General features: G+C 37.6%; 1 non-coding gene across 1 annotated transcript; it reads left to right on the plus strand.

Annotated features, from left to right (window-relative positions):
- The first annotated feature begins 13,409 nt into the window (after window positions 1-13,409).
- On the plus strand, window positions 13,410-13,516 carry LOC145141627 (small nucleolar RNA R71). Its single transcript, XR_013722820.1, has one exon. It is a non-coding gene; the product is annotated as a small nucleolar RNA R71 (small nucleolar RNA).
- The last annotated feature ends 488 nt before the right edge of the window (window positions 13,517-14,004 follow it).

A 14,004-nucleotide genomic window follows, 5' to 3' on the forward strand; every position in this document is an offset into this window, starting at 1 on the left:
TAGAACCACATGATACACCCCAAAAGTATTGAAAATTATAAAATATGGGGTAGATTACTCACATTAGTCCCAAAACGAAATGCGTGTGTCGTACGATAGACGATTCGGGTCAAAATGGCGTAGAACCTAATATAATTAATAGTTTTGGTTTAGGAACTGCTAAACGAGAATGGAGTATTAATAAATAATTAGACACATATTCTTATATTTGATGAATTAACAATAATTCATTTTGATTATAATATTAAGGTATTTATTTGTTAAATGAATTTTAAATTGAATTACTTACTTTGCATAATTAATTTATATTTTCAATTTAGGCCAGATTTTAATAATTTCTTATTAAAATAATAACTTGCCCAATTATAATTATTTACAGATTTTAACAATTATTTATATGAAATAATCATTAAAATGCATTTTTACATGCTTAAATACTTAGGAAAATAGTTTTAAATAGTAAACAGTATTGAAAAATTATGAAATTATTAGGAAATCATTATTTCATACAATATGAATTACTGTAAAATTTGTATATTTTTCTGAACTGTTTTAGTATTTATTTAATATTTTAATGATTAAACAACACAAAATTCCTGAAAAATAGTAAATGATTCTCGAAAAATCTGTAAAATTAACCATAGTTTTATAACATGATGTAGAGCCCAGTGTATAAGTTTCAGATATTTGTGACTATGGGAAGTATTTTTTATATATTTAATTATTAATTAATCAATAAAATCATAAATAATAGTAAACAGTAATATAAATGCATGAAACTTCATATATCATGTTTAATCAGTATACAGGTCATCCCAGAATTTTCTCAGAATTTATTGAATGCAACAAGTATTTTATGTGAATTATTGCCCTACTTTATTGTAATAATTATGATAATTCAATAAAAATAAGTTATTTTCTGAAAATTTCCAGAACTTCTTATTTTATTGATGGTATTCTGATAAAAATCAGGTTTATGCAAAAAATGAGTTTTAGATATTTTGGTGGATTTAATTTGTTTCTTGTATGAATTTGAAACTTTTAACAACATACCTTGATGAATGCTTCAAGAGGGATGAAGATTTGAGTATAATAGATTGTTCTTGGATGGAATATGAGTATTCTTGGAGGAAATTTCGAGATTGAGAGTGAGAGAAAGAATAGAGAAGATTTAAGTGGTGAAGAGAATAATGTGTTGGGAGAAAAAGGAAAGGAAAGTGGATGGGAGGTGTGAGTGGGAGACCATGGGAATAATCTTTTTGCTTTTGGTGGTATTCATAATTTCCCACTAACACAAGCATCTTTTACATAATTAATATAAGAGTTTTATAAAATTTAAAGTAAAGTTTATAAAAAATAGAGTTTTATAAAATTTAATGTAAAGTTTATAAAAATGGAGTTTTATAAAAGATAGGTTATTATTTGATTATAACAATCTACTTTGATTTGAAGTTTAATTAGAGAATTCAAGTTTGATTCTTTTAATTTAATTAGAGCATTATACTTTGATTTGATTTTAATATGGTATCATAATTTACTTTGATTATAGTTATAACGTTGTACAATACTATGGGTTTTGATCCTATTAGCGTCAAGTAATCTTGAGTAGGGTTTATTAAATTTCCAATTGGGTTGGGTTGACCCGAATCCATTTTAGGCGGATGTCTCAGTCTCCCCTACTTTAGGAAATTTCGTCCCGAAATTTAAGAAGAGAGTACCTTAAGAGAAAAGTTGTGGGTATTTGGTACGCATATGATCCTCACGCTCCCATGTATACTCAGGTCCACGTGCCGACTGCCACCTGACCTTAACCAGGGGAATGCGACTTCTTTTGAGTTGCTTTTCCTTTCGGTCAGCAATTTCCAAGGGTTTCTCGATAAATTGCATTGTCTCGTCGATTTGGATATCCTCGAGAGGAACATGAAGGTTCTCGTCTGCTAAACACTTCTTGAGGTTGGCTATATGAAATACCGGGTGAACTTTCTTAAGCTCTGTTGGTAGATCCAACTCGTAGGCTACTTGTCCGATCCTTTTTATGATCTTAAACGGGCCTACGTAGCGTGGTGCCAATTTACCCTTGCGTCCAAATCGAACCACACCTTTCCATGGGGACACTTTTAACATGACCATGTCACCTACGGTAAATTCAAGCGGTTTGCGTCGCTTGTCGGCATAACTCTTTTGTCGGCTACGAGCTGCGAGAAGGTTATCGCGAATCTGAGTGATTTTGTCGGTTGTTTCCTGGATAAGCTCAGGACCAACGATTGGAGAATCCACTGTTGCGCGAATCACGTGGGACTCACCGATTTCATGCCAGCAAATAGGAGATCGGCATTTAAGGCCATACAATGCCTCAAATGGTGGCATCTTGATGCTAGAATGATAACTGTTATTATAGGAGAATTCCACCAACGGTAAATGAGAGTCCCAGTTTCCTCCGAAATCCAAGACACACGCCCTCAACATATCTTCGAGTGTTTGAATTGTCCTCTCAGATTGACCATCGGTCTGAGGATGATAGGCGGTACTGAGATCGAGGCGGGTTCCCATGGCTGTTTGAAGTGATTGCCAAAACCGAGAGAGAAATCTCCCATCACGATCTGAAATGATGCTGAGAGGAATGCCATGCCGACTAACTATCTCGTTGATGTAAATCCGAGCAAGTTTTTCGACTTTGAAATTTTCCCGGATGGGAAGGAAATGAGTGGATTTGGTCAAACGGTCAATGATTATCCAAATGCTGTCGTGTCCTTTTGTGGTACGGGGAAGTTTGGTTACGAAATCCATGGCGATCGCTTCCCATTTCCACCTGGGGATTTCTGGTTGGACCAATAGTCCAGAGGGTCGTTGATGTTCTACTTTGACCCTGGAACATGTAAGACATTTGGCCACGAATAAAGCAATATCATTTTTCATTCCCGACCACCAATAACTGGTTCTCAGGCCATGATACATCTTGTCAGTGCCCGGATTAATGGAATATCGGGTTTTATGGATTTCTTCCATCAGGAATATGCGAAGATTGTCACGATCTGGGATCCAGATGCGATCTTGATAATAGAAAATACCATCAGATTTGGTTTCCAACTCCCCATCAATTCCCGTGGGCATGTCATTTTCGGTAATTGCCGAGTGTTGGGCTCCTCGAATTCGGTCCCTGATATTGGACAAGATAGGAGAACATATTAGATGAAACGCATGGGCATATTCTTTTCGGCTTAACGCGTCGGCTACGACGTTTGCCTTGCCCGGATGATAGCGTATTTCACACTCGTAATCATTTAGGAGCTCGACCCATCGTCTTTGCCTCATATTGAGTTCCTTTTGATTAAGAATATGTTGCAAGCTCTTGTGGTCGGTGAAAATTACGCATTTAGTGCCGTAAAGGTAATGCCTCCAAATTTTAAGAGCGAAAATCACGGCACCGAGCTCCAAATCATGAGTCGTATAATTCCTTTCGTGGATTTTGAGTTGTCGTGATGCGTAAGCTATAACCTTTCCCCTTTGCATCAAAACACAACCTAGACCGAGATTGGAGGCATCGCAGAATACCACGAAATCTTCGGATCCTTCAGGGAGTGTAAGAATCGGAGCGTCACACAAACTTTGTTTAAGGGTTTGGAAAGCGTATTCCTGCTTGGGTCCCCAATCAAATGGTGTACCCTTGCAAGTGAGAGAAGTAAGCGGTAAAGCAATCTTTGAGAAATTTGAAATGAAACGCCGGTAATAGCCGGCTAAACCAAGGAAGGACCGAATTTCCTTGGGGGTACGGGGGGCTTTCCAATTCTGGACTGCTTCAACTTTTGCGGGATCGACTAAAATACCCTTGTCACTTACAATATGACCAAGGAATTGTACCTCATTTAACCAAAACTCGCATTTCGAACATTTGGCGTAGAGCCGATTTCCTTGCAACGTTTGGAGAGTTAGGCGAAGGTGTCTTTCATGCTCTGCCCTTGTCTTGGAGTAAATGAGGATGTCATCAATAAAGACGATAACAAAACGGTCGAGATAAGGTTTAAATACCCGATTCATCAAGTCCATGAATACGGCAGGGGCATTTGTTAGGCCGAAAGGCATAACGGTGAACTCGTAATGACCATAGCGGGTTCGGAAAGCGGTTTTGGGGATGTCTTCTTCCCGTACTCGAAGTTGGTGATAACCCGAGCGAAGGTCAATTTTTGAGAAGCATGAAGCTCCTTGAAGCTGATCAAAAAGGTCGTCGATCCGAGGTAACGGATATCGGTTCTTGATGGTTAATTTATTTAACTCCCGATAATCGATACACATACGAAACGAACCATCTTTCTTTTTGATGAAGAGAACCGGGGCTCCCCAGGGTGAAGTACTAGGGCGGATAAATCCCTTATCGGTTAGTTCTTGGAGCTGACTTGCCAATTCTTGCATCTCGGTTGGAGCCAACCGATATGGAGACTTGGCTATGGGAGTAGCCTCAGGAACAAGATCGATGCGGAACTCTAGCTCACGTACTGGAGGGAGTCCAGATACGTCATCAGGAAAGATGTCGGGAAAGTCTCGTACTATCGGAATATCTTCAATCTTCTTTTCTTTGACATTTGTTTCCACCACATGGGCTAAGAAAGCTATGTATTCTTTTCGTAGATATGATCGAGCTTGAGTACATGACATAAGACTAAGGTTTTTCGAATGAGTCTCGCCATAAATACGAAGACTTTGACCGTCGGCGAGAGGAATACGAATGAACTTATCGTAACATACTATTTCAGCATGGTTTTGGGATAGCCAATCCATTCCTACGATGATGTCGAAGCTACCAAGTTCCATAGGAACTAAATTGACAGAAAATTTATGACCGGAAAAATCGAAAGTGCAATCTTGGATGACTGCATTGAGTGAAACGTATTTTCCATCGGCGACTTCTACGGTAAAGTACTCATTAAGAATCGTGCGAGGTGTGTGAAGTATGGGCTCAAATTCCAAAGACACAAAACTTTTATCGGCACCTGAATCAAAAAGTACTGACGCGTAGCAGTTATTTATGAGAAACGTACCATTTACGACCTTGTTATCGGTCTTTGCTTGGGTTGCGGTAATGACAAAGGCTCGGCCTTTGGGAGCTGGAACCTGCATTGTTGGATTTGCCTGGGCTTGGGTGTTGATGATATTGACTAACCTAGGACACGCGTTTTTGAAATGGGTGGGGTCACCACAGTTGAAGCATGTTCCAGTTGGATATCGGGTTTGTGTTTGCTGATTTGAGGGTAGATAGAGTGGTCGCTGAGTTTTTGGTGCACGACATGTGTCCGCTAAGTGGCCATAGCGACCACAATTCGTACAGAGGCGACACGGGCTGGTGGTCATATGGTGATAGTTACAGTGGTTACAGAGGGGGTGAGGTCCAGTATACGACTTTTTATTTGGTTGGGCTGGTGGGGTGACTTGGGTGATAGGAGTAGCAGGGGTAATAACAGCATGGTTGTGGTGATGACTTTTCCGCTTCTTTTTGTCATGTCAGTGGGAGGACTCGGACTTGACAATTAGGGGGGTCTCAGGGGTCGACTTTTCAGTTGACATCTTTGAACCCTTGCGTGGGAGGACACCATCGTTCACATTGTCCTCGTTGAGTTGACCTGCTAATTCAATGGCGGATTCTAGGGTAGATGGCCTGCTGCTGGTCACCGAATCACGGATCTGGCGTGGTAACCCTTTGATGTAGCGGCGTATTGCAGTTTTCATAGGTTGAACCATGTGAGGTAGGAGTCTCGAGAGATCATGGAATCTATTGGTGTAGGTCGCGTTGTCGCCTCCCTCCTGTTTCAGATTCCAGAATTCATCCTCGAGAGTTTGCAATTCGCTGTCAGGGCAGAACTTCTCCATCATGCGTTCTTTTAGTTTTGACCAGGTCATTCCCAAGGCAACAGCCTCTCCCTTTGCCCGTTTTTCTAGGTTCCACCATGTGAGAGCATGACCTAGGAGGCACCCTGTAGCATGACGGACCATCAGGTCCTCAGGACACTCGCTATGGATGAAAGTACTCTCCATTTCTTCAATCCATGTGAGGAGTGCGGTGGCACCATCGGTGCCTTTGAAGTAAGGCAGATTGCAGTTACGAAAGTGCTTGAACGAGCAACGAGGAGTTGTTGCTGGAGCTTGTGGCTGAAGAGAATGAAGTTGGGTTGCAATTGTTGGGATGACGTTTGCTACCTCCTTGGCGACCAGGGCAGCTAGCCTTCTGTTGTTGCGAGCAGCGTATGGGGGTCGTAATGCCATCTACGAGAAACACGCATATGGACTTGTGAGTTATTTGTAAATTGATTATGGAAATAAAGTTTTTAGACATTATTGGGTAAAATAATTGTAAAACACTTGTTGGGCCATGGTTAGGAGTGTTGGGCACCTTTTGGGCTTTCCATGGTTACTAAATGTGAAACATGTAGCACTTGCGTGGGCCCCCACAAAACTAAGTTTTCACATTTCTTTCCCACTTCTAGGCCCATTAGGGAACTTAATAGTCCAATGAGTTGGCCATTTTGGAGTGTATCCTTTCAGATACGTTTGATAAGGTCGGGTATTTTGATGGCTCAAAAGTAATGTGAATGACACGCTTTGGCCTATAGGTTTGGGAACTCTCGCCTTTGGTCCCCAGATAAGCAAACTGGCCCCTCGGTTGATTGGGATGTATACGAATGCTTACCTAGTCAGGACTTTCGGGCTACCGGCACCTCCCCCTTCCAGTTACTACGCGTCCATTACTATGATCCTACCCAACTAGAGTGGATGACTTTGAATTTCCTATGAGCTCTAAGGAATACATATATGTATATACATTTTGTTAAACAACTTGAGTATGTGTGTGATTTTCAGAGAAAGTGGAGAATATTCACAAGTGTATGCACACATATAAGTGTCAGGAGTAATACGTATGCACATAAGGGAGCAATTAACACACAAAGGTATTCCTAGGATTTTCTAAGTGCGAATTGCATATAGTTGTGTGTGCATTTTATAAACTAGCATACGAGAGGACCCTAGAGGCTATAGACTAGGTCAAGGCAATTAACCTAATTCCCTATAGTCAAGGGCTCTGATACCAATCTGTCACACCCCGATCCTTGTCGGAATCGATCAAGGCGTGATATATTGTTCAAAGTCTCATGACAACTAGGTTATAATGTGATTAGATTCAATTAAGTACTAAGTATGCAAACAAGATCCACAACATACAAGTACAAATACAAATGCAAACCACATTTATTACATCAAATTTAAATTGTCTTGTGGATTTCTAAGGCACAACCTATTTTTCATCATTCTTCATTCTTCAAATCTGCATCATGGGTAAAAACAGGTCAACTACGAGAGTTGGTGAGTAATCAAATTTTAGTAGAGAAAATTGTGAAGTTGAAACATTTATAATTTGAAATCTGTTTTCTTTTGAAGTCGCCAAACAATTGTACTTGAGATAACGGTTTATAAATCAAAAATTGATTAACAATTGATAACAACAACAATAATTCCTCACCCTATATATATACATATGTATATATATAAATATATATAGGATGGAGCATCTAATCATCATACACACTCAACCACGTGTGATCAATCACCTTAGCGTCCCAAGGCGGGGTGGTCAACCCAATAGCGCTATTATTGTCCATAACGTACCTCAAGAATACGGGCATAGTCATGGAGATTAGACTAAAAATGGTAATGCACTACAAGTACATGTAGCGTAAACAAACAATAGTTATACAATTAATGACTCACGTATAAATGTCCCAACAATGTCTCAATTGTGATAAAACAATAAAATGAAGTTGGAACATATTAGAACCACATGATACACCCCAAAAGTATTGAAAATTATAAAATATGGGGTAGATTACTCACATTAGTCCCAAAACGAAATGCGTGTGTCGTACGATAGACGATTCGGGTCAAAATGGCGTAGAACCTAATATAATTAATAGTTTTGGTTTAGGAACTGCTAAACGAGAATGGAGTATTAATAAATAATTAGACACATATTCTTATATTTGATGAATTAACAATAATTCATTTTGATTATAATATTAAGGTATTTATTTGTTAAATGAATTTTAAATTGAATTACTTACTTTGCATAATTAATTTATATTTTCAATTTAGGCCAGATTTTAATAATTTCTTATTAAAATAATAACTTGCCCAATTATAATTATTTACAGATTTTAACAATTATTTATATGAAATAATCATTAAAATGCATTTTTACATGCTTAAATACTTAGGAAAATAGTTTTAAATAGTAAACAGTATTGAAAAATTATGAAATTATTAGGAAATCATTATTTCATACAATATGAATTACTGTAAAATTTGTATATTTTTCTGAACTGTTTTAGTATTTATTTAATATTTTAATGATTAAACAACACAAAATTCCTGAAAAATAGTAAATGATTCTCAAAAAATCTGTAAAATTAACCATAGTTTTATAACATGATGTAGAGCCCAGTGTATAAGTTTCAGATATTTGTGACTATGGGAAGTATTTTTTATATATTTAATTATTAATTAATCAATAAAATCATAAATAATAGTAAACAGTAATATAAATGCATGAAACTTCATATATCATGTTTAATCAGTATACAGGTCATCCTAGAATTTTCTCAGAATTTATTGAATGCAACAAGTATTTTATGTGAATTATTGCCCTACTTTATTGCAATAATTATGATAATTCAATAAAAATAAGTTATTTTCTGAAAATTTCCAGAACTTCTTATTTTATTGATGGTATTCTGATAAAAATCAGGTTTATGCAAAAAATGAGTTTTAGATATTTTGGTGGATTTAATTTGTTTCTTGTATGAATTTGAAACTTTTAACAACATACCTTGATGAATGCTTCAAGAGGGATGAAGATTTGAGTATAATAGATTGTTCTTGGATGGAATATGAGTATTCTTGGAGGAAATTTCGAGATTGAGAGTGAGAGAAAGAATAGAGAAGATTTAAGCGGTGAAGAGAATAATGTGTTGGGAGAAAAAGGAAAGGAAAGTGGATGGGAGGTGTGAGTGGGAGACCATGGGAATAATCTTTTTTGCTTTTGGTGGTCTTCATAATTTCCCACTAACACAAGCATCTTTTACATAATTAATATAAGAGTTTTATAAAATTTAAAGTAAAGTTTATAAAAAATAGAGTTTTATAAAATTTAATGAAAAGTTTATAAAAATGGAGTTTTATAAAAGATAGGTTATTATTTGATTATAACAATCTACTTTGATTTGAAGTTTAATTAGAGAATTCAAGTTTGATTCTTTTAATTTAATTAGAGCATTATACTTTGATTTGGTTTTAATATGGTATCATAATTTACTTTGATTATAGTTATAACGTTGTACAATACTATGTTGCTATTAACGTTAAGTTATATCGTATTGTATGAGTTTTGATCCTGTTAGCATCAAGTAATCTTGAGTAGGGTTTATTAAATTTCCAATTGGGTTGGGTTGACCCGAATCCATTTTAGGCGGATGTCACAATGGGTCAGTTGGAAAAACCTCTAACTGGTATGTCCTGGAATTGTTGCGGCTGGCCTCTCTTGCCTCTCTCCCTCACGTTTCTTCGTCCTCGTGGCCTCGACTTTTCCCCTGGTTGCTCAAGTGGCCCCACTTCATCGTCGGCTGGTATTTCCCAATGTGTCCCCATGTTCACTATGACACTCATCGACTCCAAATAACTTAAGGGAAGATCATCCCCCTCGATACACGTCAAAGAACGAGTCACCCTTGGAGCAAACACACCATATGATTTCACCAATCGCGTTAGAAAATGCCCACCCGCTATTGGACTTCCAGCTCTTGAACTGACTGCCTCCCCCCCCCCCCCCCCCCCGATTATTTTGCAAGAAAATAGGGAATGTTGCAGAAAACTACCGGCATGATAATACTCCATATGAAAAACAAATTGAGACTTGTGACCTTGTCTCCATGTTTTTATTGTGATTAATAGAGAATGTTACTAGGCGATGGATGAGACAGTGGATGGGAGACCGAATTTGGCTCTTTTGAGATACCCCCGAATGAAATCCTCCATCTGCAATAGTTGACCAAAATCCCTACTTATTTACCCCAGCAGAATAGTCGCATGCAGCCGCCCTAAAAAATGTATCAAACTGATTAGACATCACTTCTTGTTGCTCATATAACCCCATTCTCCAAGCTACACTCTCGATATTGGCCACAAAGACGGAAAACTGAAGCACTTGCACATCGAGGATCGATCATATTTGCTTCAAATGAAACCGTTGATAAAAATTCAACATGACTCCTTGAAAACGGGCTCCTTTATTGAGAATAACATTTTCCAGCCGTTGCATGTAAAATGGACACCATCTCCTTCAAACATCTTTGTGAGGTACGAGTTCAAGCTCTCCAATATCCTATTCTCATTCAGTTTTTCTCAATCAATACTTGGTGAGATTGAAAACTCCCGGTTGTAAAGCAATACCAATTTTTTGGTGTAATTGTTAAAAATCTCTCGTGGAAGATCGTCCGAGAACTCATAAAATGGGTGTAGGCTTGACACATCTCCTTGGGACTGTGTAGTAGACTTTTTTGGACCCATTGTACAAGCAAAATAAATAGAAAACTAAACCAAAATGAAAAACGCAACAAATTATTTAAACAGAAAATATAGTTGTTGTTTCATCCAGTTGTCACGCCGTGAGCCTTATAGCTCACGTCGTGAGCTCAGTTCGTCGACAGCAGTGCAATCAGGCACCATTCAAGCAAAACTGAACCAAAATAACTCTAGGGGTTTACTTTAGCAGTGATTCTAAGTCCATTAAACCAACATGCAACACTAATTTCACAGAAAGTCAAACTAATTTGAACATATGCAACCTAAGAACGAACCCTAGCTTGGCAAGACATAAAAATCAGTAAATTTAGAACGAATAGAATGATAATCATACCTCTTTAGTATATGAAACACGAAATTAACAAAGGAACAAGTACAATAATTTGAAAACAAAGTGGGGGGACCAGAGGGCGTGAGTTCTCGTTTACGTCGTATGTGGGTTTAGAAAAAAGAATAGGTCAAATGGGTGTTCCGCGTATAAAAGAAACTTGTCCCCTCCGTAATTCACGTCGTGAGAATTTACCGTCACATTGTGAGTTTTAAAATGAATGAAAAGAAGGGCTTCTTTTATTCCCCATGTCGTGGGTACTTAATCCCTCGTTTTGGGCTTCAAAAGTTTGACCAAAAACCCAATTTTTATCTTAAAAACTTTTAAAAAATTATTACCACTCACAATTCGGATCTCACAATTTATTTTTTAAATATGAGATGAATAAATGACTATCCTATAAATCAAATTAAAGGAAATGCAAAACTAACTAAAATGAAAAAGAAAATGAAAATCGAGCTCAGGTTGCCTGTCGAGAAGCGCTTCTTTTGATGGAGTCATGAGTTAGACTTCTTCCCTCTCTACATTGTGTTAGTTGAGAGCGGAATCTCTCTCTTCTCCTTTTGCTCCTTCCACCACCTCCTGTATGCTTGAAATCTCCTTATGTATGCTTTATTTGAATTTTCTTTCTTCGTTTGGTTGTTGCAATTATCATATTTTCTTTTGATTCCTTGGGATTTATCATCATTTAATCTTTTCTCTTGATTTTCACTATCCTCCTTAACTTGGACTTGTGGCGTAGTAAAGGCGAAAACTTCAAATACCTTTGGAATCGAGGCTCTTGGCTTAATAAGTTTGAATTCTTCTTTTGACTTTTCCCTTGTTTGGTCTTCTTCTTCCATTAATTTTTCTAATTCTTCAAGCTCATTGTCTTCATTTATAAAGAATACTTCATCTTGAGTCTTAGACCATTCAAATCCTTCTTCAACCTCGAATGGAAACTTTTCTTTTCCCACTTCTAAAGTAAGCCTTGAATCACGAACATCTACCAAGGCTCGTGCGGTATTAAATTATGTGTATCCAAGGATAATGGGTACATCTTCATCCTCTTTCATGTCTATGACTACAAAATCAATTGGAAAAACACATTTTCCAATTTTTAGTAATAAATCTTCAACTATGCCTCGAGGATATGTTACCGACCGATTTTCCATGTGGATAACGATCCTTATAGTCTTCAATTCTGGAAGATCGAGCTTTTGGTAAAATAAATAAGTCCTTAAATTTATGCTAGCTCCAGAATCAGCTAAAGAGAACGTTTTCATGGAATTTCCAAATTCACTTTGTAGTGTATGGCATCCTGGATCTTCCATATTTAGTGGTATTCATTCCATGATAACCGCTAAACATTGTTCATTAAGAACAACCTTGGTAGTCTTTTCTAATTGTTGGCGAGTTTCAAGAAGATCTTGATGAAATTTCGCATATTCGGGAATTTTTGCTAACAATTCAATAAATGGGGTGTTAACTGGAATACCCTTGACTTGCTTGATGAATCTATTATGCTCTTTCTCTAGTTGATGTGCCCCTGATCGAGACGAAAACGGTAATGGAGGCTGATACGATTTAAAAAAAGATAGATTTTTCTAATCAGACTGTGCCCATGACGTGAGAGGTTGTGCCTCACGTCGCGAAAACTGGGCATCCGAACCTTCTTTTTCGTCGATCTTCATTCTATTTGGATGGGATTGGGCTGCTTCAAGGATTCATTATGGATCACTATAGGCTCTGAATGAGTGTCTTCTTAAGTGGATATGGCCATGACATGTGGTTGCGGTCTCGGATCGGGATTTTTGGGTGGTAACCTTTCGTTAACGAGTGTAGTCAATTTCCCGAGTTGAGTCTCAATGTTTTTTTTATGGAAGCTTGTTGATTTATAATGGTCACATTAGTAGCATTGTGTCTTTTTTCAGAGGCCTCCATAAACCTATTAAGCATTGACTCAAAGTCCATCTTCTTCTCGGGAGGTGATTGTTCCTTTTGGTAGTAGCCTTGTCCGGTTTGCAGATACTTTTCTTCTTGTATTTTTCATAAGCCAACCAATATTTCTTTGGCTTCCTCCAATCTTCATCAAATCGATCACCACTAGAATAACACAACTTGGGCTTTTCTATTCTCGTGTTCATCCAAATCGCAGTCTTTCATTAAATGAGGTCTACTACAATTACCGCATCCTACTTGTATGACATGAATCGATTTCCCCATCTATGTCATTCGTCTATCCATATTTTATAAATTAGCCATCATCGCTGCCAAATCTCCCGAACCTCCATTTCTACTTCCCTTACCTCTAGTCACATCCTCTCGTGGGTTGTGGTATTCTCTCGAGTGCTTTGCGAATTCTTCAGTTAACTCTTTAATGGTGGCCGGATCTTTCTTAGTCATTGGTCCTTGAGAATCAAGGATTTGCCTCGTTGTAACATTCACATTATCATAGAAAATAGAGACTTCTTGTTGTGCATTCAATTCATGTTGAGGAAAATTTCTCAAAAGCCCTTTGTATCTTTCCTAAGCTTCGTATAAGGATTCTCCATCTTCTTGTTGAAAATTAGCAATCTTTTTGTTTAGTTTGGAGATTTTTGAAGGAGGACTAAATTGCTCGATGAACGCTTCACGAAGGTTTTGCCAAGTTCTAATAGTTCCATGTGCTAAATACTTCAGCCAAAATTTTGCATCTCCAGTAAGTGTTACTGGAAGCATCCTCAGTAAAACTGCATCTCTTGTAACATTTGGAACATTGAAATAGTTACCAATGTCCAAGACTTCATCGATATGTTTGAATGCATCTTCTTAGTCTTTCCCATAAAATGGTATGTCTTTGAGCATCGAAAGGATATGTCCTTTAAGCTTAAAACTCGTTGCAGCTGGAATTTCGAGTGGAACTAGACCCGGACCGTTGTCGTTTCATAATATCTTCTTGTACTCCTCCATTGTCATGGCTGTGATATCCGCCATCTTTATTTCTTTGATTTTTATTTCTTCTCCTGAATCGTCTTCGGTTTTTGGCTCGTACCCGGTTCCTTTCTTATCCGGAGTCTTCAAAAAGCTTTCATATGTGT

The sequence above is a fragment of the Lactuca virosa genome, chromosome 9 (assembly GCF_052849685.1).
Source record: "Lactuca virosa cultivar CGN04683 chromosome 9, Lactuca_virosa_CGN04683_v6, whole genome shotgun sequence".
NCBI lineage: Eukaryota > Viridiplantae > Streptophyta > Magnoliopsida > Asterales > Asteraceae > Lactuca > Lactuca virosa.